Source organism: Trichechus manatus, unplaced genomic scaffold (assembly GCF_000243295.1).
Source record: "Trichechus manatus latirostris isolate Lorelei unplaced genomic scaffold, TriManLat1.0 scaffold00002, whole genome shotgun sequence".
Lineage (NCBI taxonomy): Eukaryota > Metazoa > Chordata > Mammalia > Sirenia > Trichechidae > Trichechus > Trichechus manatus.
Window position 1 is genome coordinate 18,406,543 of NW_004443938.1, and position 12,454 is coordinate 18,418,996.

Here is a 12,454-nt window from a genome sequence, read left to right on the forward strand (position 1 = left end):
TAGGTATATACCTGTTTAGAATTGCTATATTTTCTTGGAGGATTAAATCTTTAATCATTATATAATAAGCTTAATGTTGTCTTGTGTTGTCGAGTCAATTCCAACTCATGGCAACCCCGTGTGTGACAGAGTAGAACTGTTTTCCATAGAGTTTCTTGGCTGTAATCTTCACAGAAGCAGATTACCAGGCCTTTTCTATTGTGGTGCCACTGGGTGGATTTGAACACCCAAACTTTCAATTACCAGCTGCCCACAAACGGTTTGCACTACCCAGGGACCTATTGTGAATCTAATAATGCTTTAATTTCCCCTGAAATTCTGGGACGTTTTTCTAAAATTAATGTGACTATGCCCACTTTCTTTTGATTTCTATTGGTGTAAGTCATTGTCCCTTCTTTTACTTTCCCACCTTTGTGGGTCTTTATGCTTTAGTATATCCCTTATAAACAGCGTGTTTAGATTTTTAAAAAATCTAAACTGATGATCTTTTAACTGATAAGTTAAAATTAAATGACATTGAATGTAATATTCCATGTTTTAACCTGTTCCCTTTTAGTCTTTTTTTTTTTTTTTTTTTTTTACAGTTAATATAAATGTGTTCACCTTATGAAATTATCTGGAACAAGCCTTCTTAAAGTGTAGTCTGGGGACTCCTAGAGTCTCTGAAACTCATTCAGAAGGTTCTGAGGTCACAAATGTTTTCATCATAATATAAGATGTTGTTTGCATCTTCTACCGTCATTCTCACTTGGGTGTACAATAGAGTTTTCCACAAGCCACATCACATCTGTTATGGTAGAAGGATAAATAAAGAAGCAGAATTGATAATCCAGCAGTTTTCTGTTAAACCAGACATTAAAGAGATTTGCAAAAATGTAAAATAATGCCACTCTTCCTATTTCTTAATATAGTTATTTTCCATAAACTGTTATTTATATTAATGTGTTTATCATTTTTAGCTGAATTGATAATATCTAACATTTTTCAGTTTTAATTTCTAACATAGCAAACAATGATTGAAAAAAAAAAAACCCACATAATGCAAGCTCTTTGGAGTCATTAATAAATTTTGAGAATGTAAAGGGATTCTGAGACCAAAAAGTTCGAGAACCTTAGACCATCCATTACCATAGGTATATTTGTCCTTTTCCTTTAGTTTGGTCTTAGCTATTGATTAATACTGAATTTTACCAAGGCATTTGAACATTATTTATGTCTTTATATATGTTTTACAGAATCTCCTATGTTTATTTTTCTTCTTATTTAAGTATTTCTTTTAACACTATTTTCACTTAGCTTCTAGTGTCTGCCTGCAATCCTTGGGGTCCCTTTGCTTGTAGAATATCCTCACAAGGCTTCTGTCTTCCCCCGTGTGTGTCTCTGTCTATTCCGCTCCTTTGATAAGACACCACTCAGAAGGGATTAGGTTTAGGATTCACCCTGCTCTGGCCTGCCCTCAGTAACATAACTAAAGAAAATGTGTATTTCTAAACAGGATCATATTTACAGGTGCAGGGGTTCAGACTTCCTCACATTTCTTTTTTGGGGGACACAGTTCAATCCATTACACTAGCTAGTGTGTTCTTTATTTCAGTAGTTTTAGTTTTTATACCAAATTTTTCTATTTTGATGGTTTCTTGTGAATATTCTCTTTTTTCCTCTTAGTATGTTTTTTTTATATCTATTTTAATATCTCGGTCCATTATTCTAGTACCTATGCTTCTAATTGAATCTTTAACTTAGTTTTTTATTTTCTTCTGAAATAGTTATACTCAGATCTCTCCTTGTTTGGGCTGTCCGGTCATATTGGCCACAACTGTCTTTCAGGGACTAGAGGGAAGGGCTGAAGGCCAGACCCCTATCTCTGTCAGCCCCAGTTGGCTCAAGGGGGCAAGGGAGAATGAACCCCAGAGAGGCGAGTGTCATGTGCTAGAAGATTACAGCAAATCACTTTTATTTTTACTTTAAAAAAAAATTGTTTTGATTGCTGTTGAGAACATACACAGCAGAACATACACCAATTCAACAATTTCTACGTGTATAATTCAGTGACATTGATTACATTCTTCAAGTTGTGCAACCATTCTCACTCTCCTTTTCTGAATTGTTCCTCCTCCGTTAACATAAACTCACTGCCACCTAAGGTTCCTATCTAATTTTTCTAGTCACGATTGTCAGTTTGATCCTATATAGATAGATCTTAAAGGGCATAACAGGCAGACAGTCTTTACTAATTAAGGTGAACTATTGTTTGGTTTTAAGAAGACTTCAGGGGATATTTTTGGTTTAAAGTTTAAAGATTATCTCAGGGCAGTGGTTGTAGAGGTTCATCCAGAGCAAATCACTTTTCATCCACAAAACATCTCCTCTGATCAAGGCTCCACCCTCAGCTCCCCAAGAGAAGTACATGAAAAGGAGACATTCCTTTCATTGTAATCCACCAGATCTGGGGCTTGAAGGCGAAAGAGGTGGGATGTGACTACCAAGGCTTGGATTTCCTTAGCTTCTTACTTGAACAACACTTTTAGGCTTTCTGATTTTACTTCTCAATATATACCCGCACCAGGGGTGTAAGTCACCAGCATATAGGGGGCAGGCAGTGACTGTGCAAAGCAAGGAGGAGTGTTTGGGAAGCAAAAGCAGAACTCCGACAGCTACTTCCCTACTTGGTCCTCCCATAGCCACTGAGAATCTCCTCCCCAGGGCACAGCCACCGTCTCCCTTCATATACCCCTGAGGTTTCTCACTGTTCTCTCTCTGTCCTGATGTCTTCCCTCTATAGTTCCTTCTGGAGCTGACGTTGGAGGAAAGAGTCAGATGTCCACGTTATGTCCACATTTTGGTATGAACCAGTAGCGTAACAGATGATGATTATGGTGGATGTGATGATAGTTAATATTTACTGTATGTATACTAGGCTAGGTATTGTTCTAAGAGTTTTACATGTATTGACACATTTAATCATTTCAACAACTCCACAAAATGGAACTATAATGATTACTTTTGGCAAATGATTCCTCACTAGTGGGATGATACAAGCAGAGAGAGGCTTAAGCAGATTGGCAAACTGGAACACCTGAGACTTCAGTCTAGGCATGTGGCTCCAGAGCCTGTATCTTTCATCTTGTAATGTGATTTACTTAATCATATGTATTTTGGGCATTTTTTTTTCACTTAATACAGCCTCTTGGAGCACATTCCAAGTTAGTGCCTATATATCTAAACCATAAGCCTCATGTGTTTCACAGAATGGATATACCATCAATTTTAAGTTTTTTCTTATTGATTATTATGTTATTTCTCATACTTTACTATTTTAAATGGTTTTTCAAGGATCATCCTTATAGCTATGTGAAGATTTCTGGAAAATAGATTCCTGGAAGTAAAATTGTCAAAGACTAGGACATATAAAAGTTTCATAGATACTGCCAAGTTTTTCCCAAAAAGGTTTTTACGAGTTTACATTTTAGCCAAGAGTGTATGAGAGTGCTCATTTCTCCAGAGTTTGCAGCACTGGGTATTGTCAGTCTTCTTAATTTTTGTCAGCGTGGACCAATATGCCATTTTCTTTTAATTTGCATTTTTATAATGATAGTAAGGTTGAGGATTTTTTCATATGTTTATTGCCTATTTTTCTTTTCTTTTTTTAATATCCTATTACTTGCATGCACCAGGATTTATTTATCCATTCTTCTATCAATGAGCATTCCGGCTGTTTCCTAAAATTGTTCTGCTATTACAAAAAGTGCTACCGTGACTATGCTTGTATATGTCTTCTGGTACACATGTATAAGCCTTTCTCTTGCTGAGCTGTATCTATTTTTAGTTCTTATTCTCTGAATTTCCCAATCACTTCCTCTGCTGGCATTTTTATTACACTTTTTTTTTTTTTTTTACCTTGTAGGAGCTATTCATGGATATTTCATCACAAACATTTTCTCCTAGACTGTTGCTTATGCTTAACTCTGTGTCTTTCACTTTGGGGTCTGTCACTTTATTGAAAAGTTAAAAATTTGTATATAGTCCACAATATCAACATCTTGAGGGTAGGGACAGATTTTGTATCTCACTTCAGAAGGCCTTCTCTATCCCTGAGATAATTCTAAAATTTTAATTTCTTTTCTTCTGATACTTCAATAAGTTTTGATAATTGATCTATTATCTGTTCTTTACAAACTTTAATATGTGATCTGTTAATAAGTTATTTTTATATTGTGAAGTGTCCTGACTTTTTCTTGTGTAGTTTACCAATTGCTTCAGCACCATACATCAAATAGGTGATGCTTTCACCATTTTCTCAGGGTTTCAGGTGATTGTTAGGAACTCAGAAAATGTCCATATTTTTTTTACTCACTTTAAGTTTTTAAAGCATGTGGATGCCTTTATGGGCACAATGTTGTTGTTGTTGTCGTTAGGTGCCGTCCAGTCAGTTCCAACTCACAGCGACCATATGTGTCACAGAATGAAACACTGCCTGGTCCTGTGCCATGCTTACAGTAGTTGTTATGCTTGAGCCCATTGTTGCAGCCACTGTATCAATCCATCTCATTGAGGGTCTTCCTGTTTCTCACTGACCCTCTACTTTACCAAGCATGATGGCCTTCTCCGGGGACTGATCCCTGCTGACAACATGTCCAAAGTATGTAAGACATAGTCTCACCATCGTTGCTTCTAAGGAGCATTCTGGTTGTACTTCTTCCAAGAAAGATTTGTTCATTTTTTTGGTAGTCCCTGGTATATTCAGCATTCTTCACCAACACCTCAATTCAAAGGTATCAATTCTTCGGAATTCCTTATTCATTGTCCAGCTTTCGCATACATATGAGGTGATTGAAAATACCATGGCTTGAGTCAGACACACCTTAGTCTTCAAGGTAACATCTCTGCTTTTCAACACTTTAAAGAGGTCTTTTGCAGCAGATTTGCCCAGTGCAATGCGTCTTTTGATTTCTTGACTATTGCTTCCATGGGTGTTGATTGTGGAGCCAAGTAAAATGAAATCTTTGACAACTTCAGTCTTTTCTCTGTTTATCATGATGTTGCTTATTGGTCCAGGTGTGAGGATTTTTTTTTTTTTTTCTTTATGTTGAGGTGTAATCCATACTGCAGGCTGTGATCTTTGATCTTCATCAGTAAGTGCTTCAAGTCCTCTTCACTTTCAGCAAGTAAAGTTGTATCATCTGCATATCACAGGTTGTGAATGAGTCTTCCTCCAATCCTGATGCTGCATTCTTCTTCATATAGTCCAGCTTCTCAAGTTATTTGCTCAGCATACAGATTGAATAGGTATGGCGAAAGGAAACAACCCTGACACACACTGTTCTGGACTTTAAACCACGCAGTATTCCCTTGTTCTGTCTGAACAACTGCTGCTTGATCTATGTACAGGTTCCTCATGAGCAAAATTAAGTGTTCAGGAATTCCAATTCTTCACAATGTTATCCATAATTTGGTATGATCCACACAGCCGAATGCCTTTGCATAGTCAGTAAAACACAGGTAAACATCTTTGTGGTATTCTCTGTTTCAGCCAGGATCCATCTGACTTCAGCAGTGATATCCCTGATTCCACATACTATTCTGAATCTGGCCTGAATTTCTGTCAGTTCCCTGTCAATATACTGCTGCAACCACTTTTGAATGATCTTCAGCAGAATTTTGCTTACATGTGATATTAATGATATTGTTCGGTAATTTCCGCATTCAGTTGAATGACCTTTCTTGGGAATGGGCATAAATATAGTCTCTTCCAACTGGTTGGCCAGGTAGCTGTCTTCCAAATTTCTTGGCGTAGACAAGTGAGCACTTGCAGTGCTGCATCCATTTGTTGAAACATCTCAGTTGATACTCCATCAATTCCTGGAGCCTTGTTTTTCACCAATGCCTTCAGTGCAGCTTGGACTTCTTCCTTCAGTACTGTCGGTTCCTGATCATATGCCACCTCTTGAAATGGTTAAATGCTGACCAATTCTTTTTGGTATAATGATTCTGTGTATTCCTTCCATCTTCTTTTGATGCTTCCTGTGTTATTTAATATTTTCCCCATAGAATCCTTCACTCCTGCCACTCGAGCCTTGAATTTTTTCTTCAGTTCTTCCAGCTTGAGAAATGCGGAGCATGTTCTTCCCTTTTGGTTTTCTATCTCGAGCTCTTCGCACATGTCATTATAATACTTTACTTTGCCTTCTCAGGCTGCCCTTTGAAATCTTCTGTTCAGTTCTTTTACTTCATCATTTCTTCCTTTTGCTTTAGCTGCTTGATGTTCAAGAGCAAGTTCAGACTCTCTTCTGACATCCATTTTGGTCTTTTCTTTCTTTCCTGTATTTTTAAGGATCTCTTGCTTTCTTCAAGTCTGATGTCCTTAATGTCATTCCACAGCTTGTCTGGTCTTCAGTCATTAGTGTTCAACGTGTCAAATCTATTCTTGAGATGGTCTCTAAATTCAGGTGAAATATACTCAAGGTTGTACTTTGGCTCTTGTGGAGTTGTTCTAATTTTCTTCATTTTCAACTTGAACTTGCGTATGAGCTATTGATGGTCTTTTCCACAGTCAGCCCCTGGCCTTGTTCTAACTGATGATATTGAGCTTTTCCATCGTCTCTTTCCACAGATGGAGTCAATTTGATTCCTGTGTATTCCATCTGGTGAGGTCCATGTGTATAGTCGCCGTTTATGTTGGTAAAAAAAGGTGTTTGCATTGAGGAAGTCGTTGGTCTTGCAAAATTCTATCATGCAATCTCCAGCATCGTTTCTATCACCAAGGCCATATTTTCCAACTACTAATCCTTTTTTGTTTCCAACTTTGGAATTCCAATCACCAGTAATTATCAGCGCATCCTGATTGCATGTTCAACCAATTTGAGACTGCAGAAGCTGGTAAAAATCTTCAATTTCTTCATCTTTGGCCTTAGTGGTTGGTGCATAAATTTGAATAATAGTCGTATTAAATGGTCTTCCTTGTAGGTGTATGAATATTATCCTATCACTGACAGCATTGTACTTCAGGACAGATCTTGAAATGTTCTTTTTGATGATGAATGCAACACTATTCCTTTTCAAGTTGTCATTCCTGGCATGGTAGACCATATGATTGTCCAATTCAAAATGGCCAATACCGGTCCATTTCAGCTCACTAATGCCTAGGATTTCGATGTTTATGGATTCCATTTCAGTTTTGAAGATTTCCAATTTTCCTAGATTCATACTTCATACATTCCACATTCCGATTATTAATGGGTGTTTGCAGCTGTTTCTTCTCATTTTGAGTCATGCCACATCATCAAATGAAGGTCCCGAGAGCTTGACTCCATGCACGTCGTTAAGGTCGACTCTGCTTTGAGGAGGCAGCTCTTCCCCAGTCGTCTTTTGAGTGACTTCCTGACTGGGGTGCTCATCTTCTGGCATTATATCGGACAGTGTTCTCCTGCTATTCATAAGGTTTTCACTGGCTAATGCTTTTCAGAAGTAGACTGCCAGGTCCTTCTTCCTAGTCTGTCTTAGTCTGGAAGCTCAGCTGAAACCTGTCTGCCAGGGGTGACCCTGCTGGTATCTGAATACTGGTGGCATAGCTTCCAGCATCACAGTAACACACAAGCCCCCACAGTATGACAAACTGACAGACACATGGGGGATGGGCACAGTACATAGTGCCTTTTCTTCTCCATTTGACTCCAGAAGCAGTGAGAAATAAAACAGCAGAATAGACAAGGAAGCAAAATATCACTTCTTTATTGATATATTTGGTATTTAACAATGTGGCTTATAATTATGAGTGAGTGGAGTTTCTTATATTGAACCACATTATTAGAAGGATATCCCACCTTATCACAGCCAGTACAGAAACACAGCAGGAATCCCCATATGGAGTTCCAAAAACCAAACGTGTTGCCATTGAGTCGATTCCAAGTCATGGCGACCCTATAGGACAGAGTAGAACTGCCCCATGGAGTTTCCAAGGAGTGCCTGGTGGATTTGAACTGCTGACCTTTTCCTTAGCAGCCATAGCATTTAACAACTGTACCACCAGGGTTTCCCATATGGAATTAGGTCCCTGGAATTTACTACACAGAGGAAAAGAGCAGAGTATAAGCTTGAAGTTAAATGTTTCTCCAGGCAGCTCACTCCAGGGGAAAAGACATTAATTTGACCACACCTAGATTTACAAATTATATAAGCCCTGGGGAGGAGTGGGTAGAATGTCTAACCATCTCAGTTTTCCTGGGATTGAGAGCATTCCTGGGACAGGGGACTTTCAGTTTTAAACTAGGACAGTCCTGGGTATACCTGAACAAGTTGGTCACCCAAAGTGCAGGTGAGGGAATAGATAGTCCAGGACTTCTCAGGAAGAAAAGGTCAAGAAAAGTGAAGAAATATTACCTACCCAGCCCACAACCATCACTACACCTTGTCTTCAACAATGGGAACTGGCTCTTCTTTGAAAGATTGAAGAACAAACCAGTTAAGTCTTTTGACCCTAGAGACTACTTTGGAGTTAAAAGTTTGGTGATGTTCACCTCTTTCATGGTTATTGGTCTATTCATGCTTTCGGTTTATGCTTGGGAGAATTCTAAAAATATACATTGTCAGGGACTTCTGGGCAACATGGCGCTATAGGCAGAAGCACCATGCCGTCCCTCCACGGCAAGATCTGAAAAACTAAGCCAAACAGAGAAAATGGCAATCCTGAAACCCTAAGCATCAAATGAAGAGATAAGGAACTCAGCCAAGCACCGAACGGAATAAGAAACTGACAGAAAACAGAGAGCAAGGAGAGATACATGCAGAGGTCCCCTGTCAGCTAACACAGCATGGATCTGCCATCTTGGACTCCTATCAGAGATCAGTGAACAGGGGGTACAAGAAAGCAGCTTCACGGAGCTTCCAGCAGGAGACAGAACAACCGGTAACCAGCGATATACACTTTCCCACCCCCCACCCTTCTTCACCCCCACTCAGCCTGCTCTGCATCCTGCGGCCAGTCTCTTGGCTGGGAATCACCACCTTCACCCCAGTGTCACTTGGATTCCACCCGCCCACGCTGGCCAGCTCCCTAAGTGCCATTTGTTGGCTGCTGGTGTTGCTTTTTTCCAACTCTTTAGATTTCTTCCTTACCTCTCACCACCTCCCCCTCCTTTCTCTCAAATACCTGGCTCCTTGCACCATCTTTGCTTCTTCCTGAAAGGCTGTAAAATGCTGCTTGAATGTGAAACTGCTTCCTGGCCCGAGCTGACACACTGGTGGGATCCCGGGGCTCTTTTTTGTTTGTTTGTTTTGAGTTGTTTGTTTGTTTTCTTTTTATTTTCTCGAACTGGGAGCCTGTTCTAGCCAGACAGTACTGCATGGCTTCAGACCTACCCGCTCGGTTTGTGCAGAAGCTCAGAGGGATGCCCAAGGGCATTTCTTTTATCTTGTTTTTTTTTTTTTTTCCTGTTTTTCTTTGGGGGTTTTTCTTCTTCTTCTTCTTTTTTATTTATTTGTTTTCTTTTCTTTTCCCTCTTTTCCCCTTTATTCATTACTCAGTTTCTCGTCTCTCTATACTTCCTTCTCTTCATGTCCCCTGAATACCTGGCACTGAGTGACACCTCTACCCTTCTAGCCAGGCTGTACTTCACAGCTTGGAGGCAACTTCCTGAGACCTTGCAGCACCAGAGGGGTCCCTGGGAGCTTTGCTTTTTTTTCTTTCTCTCTAATTTTTATTTATTCATTTTTTTCTTTTCTTTTTTATTTTTCTTCTTTTCCATTTTTTTCTCCATTTGATAGTCTCTTATGTCTCCACTCCGATGGCAAGCTCCCCTAGCACTCTTTTTTGTTTGTTTGTAGGCTTTTTGCTTCCATACCTCTCTCCTCTCTCCCATACCCATCTTAGCTCCACACATCACAGTCTACCCCCTCCATTCTACCTGCATGCACTGTGCACTGAAGAACATCACACCACCAAGCAGCCAAGGCACGGCCTGCTGGAACCTGCCCTGAACTGATTACCAGTCCACCCTGGTGGCCATAGTAAGTGCCACAAACAACCCATCCCGGAAAATCCTCTTCAGCTAGACTTGCCCTGCTGTATCATATCTGAGCGATTGACCCTACCAATTGGAGAAGGAGGCGAAAAGTGTCATGCCCACAGACAAGCTAACAACAAAGAAACACAGCCCGCCAGCTCAGACATAGCCAAATAAAACAAAGCAACAAGATGAAACAAATCTACAATCAGTAAAAGAGGAAAATAACTACCAAATGCCCAGAAGAAAGCAGACAATATCAAAACATTTACAAAAACAGGACAGGATGGTTCCAGTAGACGTCCAAAATAAAACACCAGATGACTTTCCAGTAGAAAAAAAGGCACTAGAACTACCTGATAGGGAATTCATATCCCTAATATTTAGAGCTATCCAAGAGTTGAAGCAAAAAGCAGACAAAAATAAGGAAAAAAATAGACAAATTCATGGAAAAGGCAGACAAATTCATGGAAAACAGATTAAAAATGGAAGAATTCAGGAAAATAATACAGGAACAAAATGCCAAAAGAAATTCACAACTAGAAATCATACAAAAACAACAATTAGAAATCCAAAAGATAAACAGCAAGATTTCAGAAATGGACGGTGTCATAGAAGGGCTGAGGAGCAAGTTTGAAACAGTGGAAGACAGGCTTAGCAAATTGAAGACAAACACTTGAATATAACTCTGTTTGAGGAAAAATCAGAAAAAGGAATGAAGAAAAATGAAGAGACCGTGAGAATTATGTAGGATACAATCAAAAACAAAAATTTGCGAGTGATCGGAGTTCCAGAACAGGGAGAGAAACAGAAAACAAAAGAAGATCATAGAAGAACTGCTGCCAGAAAACTTCCTCAATATCATGAAAGAAGAAAAGCTGGCCATCCAAGAAAGCTCAATGACCCCATATAGGATAGACCCCAAAAGAAAATCACTGAGGCATATCATAATCACATTCACCAAAACCAAAGACAAACAAAGAATCCTGAGACCAACTCGAGAAAAACAAAAAGTCACATACAGAGGAGAAACAATAAGACTAAGCTCAGATTATTCGGCAGAAACCATGCAGGCAAGAAGGCAATGGGATGACATATATAAAACATTGAAAGAAAAAATTGTCAGCCAAGAATAATATATCCTGCAAAACTCTCATTCAAATATGATGGTGAAATTCAGTCATTTCCAGGTAAACAAAAATTAAGGGACTGTGTAAAAAACAAACCAAACTTACAAGAATTATATAAGGGAGTCCTTCGATCTGAGAACAAACAACTTCAGCTCCCAGGCTGAATTTAGGATGCAGGATCATACCAGCCAGATAGTAATCTAGGAAATGAACTCTCCAGGACTATCCAAAACCAAAAGAAATACAATAGGAAATCAGAGTGATTAATCTGTAAATGACAACAACATCAGAACAATAAAAGAGGGAATAATTTGTGTAGGTATAGACCCTTCTAATGGAGAGGAAGGAAAAGCAATAGCAAGTAATAATAGACAGCTTCAAACTTAGAAAGATAAGGGTAAATTTCACGGTAACAACAAAGAAAGTTGACAAACCTACTCATCAAAATAAAGAAGAAAAACATAAAGTCTCAGTAAAAACAAAATCTACAAAAACAAAAGAAATGAAAAAACAATCCACAAACAAAAGGAATTCAGCACAGGAGAGTAAGAGGAACAAAGAAAAAGTCAGCACCACAAAGAAAAGCACTACAAAATGACAGAAATAAAGTCACACTTTTCAATAATTACACTGAATGTCAGTAGCCTAAATGCATCCATAAAGAGATGGAGAGTGACAGAATGGATTAAAAAAACAGGATTCATCAATCTGCTGTCTACAAGAGACACACCTTAGACACAAAGATGTAAATTTATTAAAAATCAAAGGTTGGAAAAATATATATCAAACAAACAACTACCAAAAAGGAGCAGGAGTGGCAATACTAATCTCAGATAAAATAGGCTTTAAAACAAAATCCACCATGAAAGACAAAGAAAGACACTATATAATGATTAAAGGGATGATCCATCGTGAAGATATAACCATAATAAACATCAACGCACCCAAAGACAGGGCTCCAAAATACATAAAATAAACTCTAACAGCATTGAAAACAGAAATTGACAGCTAAACAATAATAGTAGGAGAATTCAACAAACCACTCTCGGTAAAGGACAGAACATCTAAGAAGAAACTCAACAAAGATACAGAAGACCTAAAGGGCACAATCAGCCAGCTTGACCTCATAGACATATATAGAACACTCCACCCTACAGCTACAAAGTACACATTCTTTTCCAATGCACATGGAACGTTCTCCAGAATAGACCACATCTTAGGCCACAGAGCAATCCTCAACAAGGTCCAAAATGTCGAGATAATACAAAGTGTCTTCTCTGACCACAACACCATCAAGCTAAAAATTAACAACAGAAAGAGCAAGGA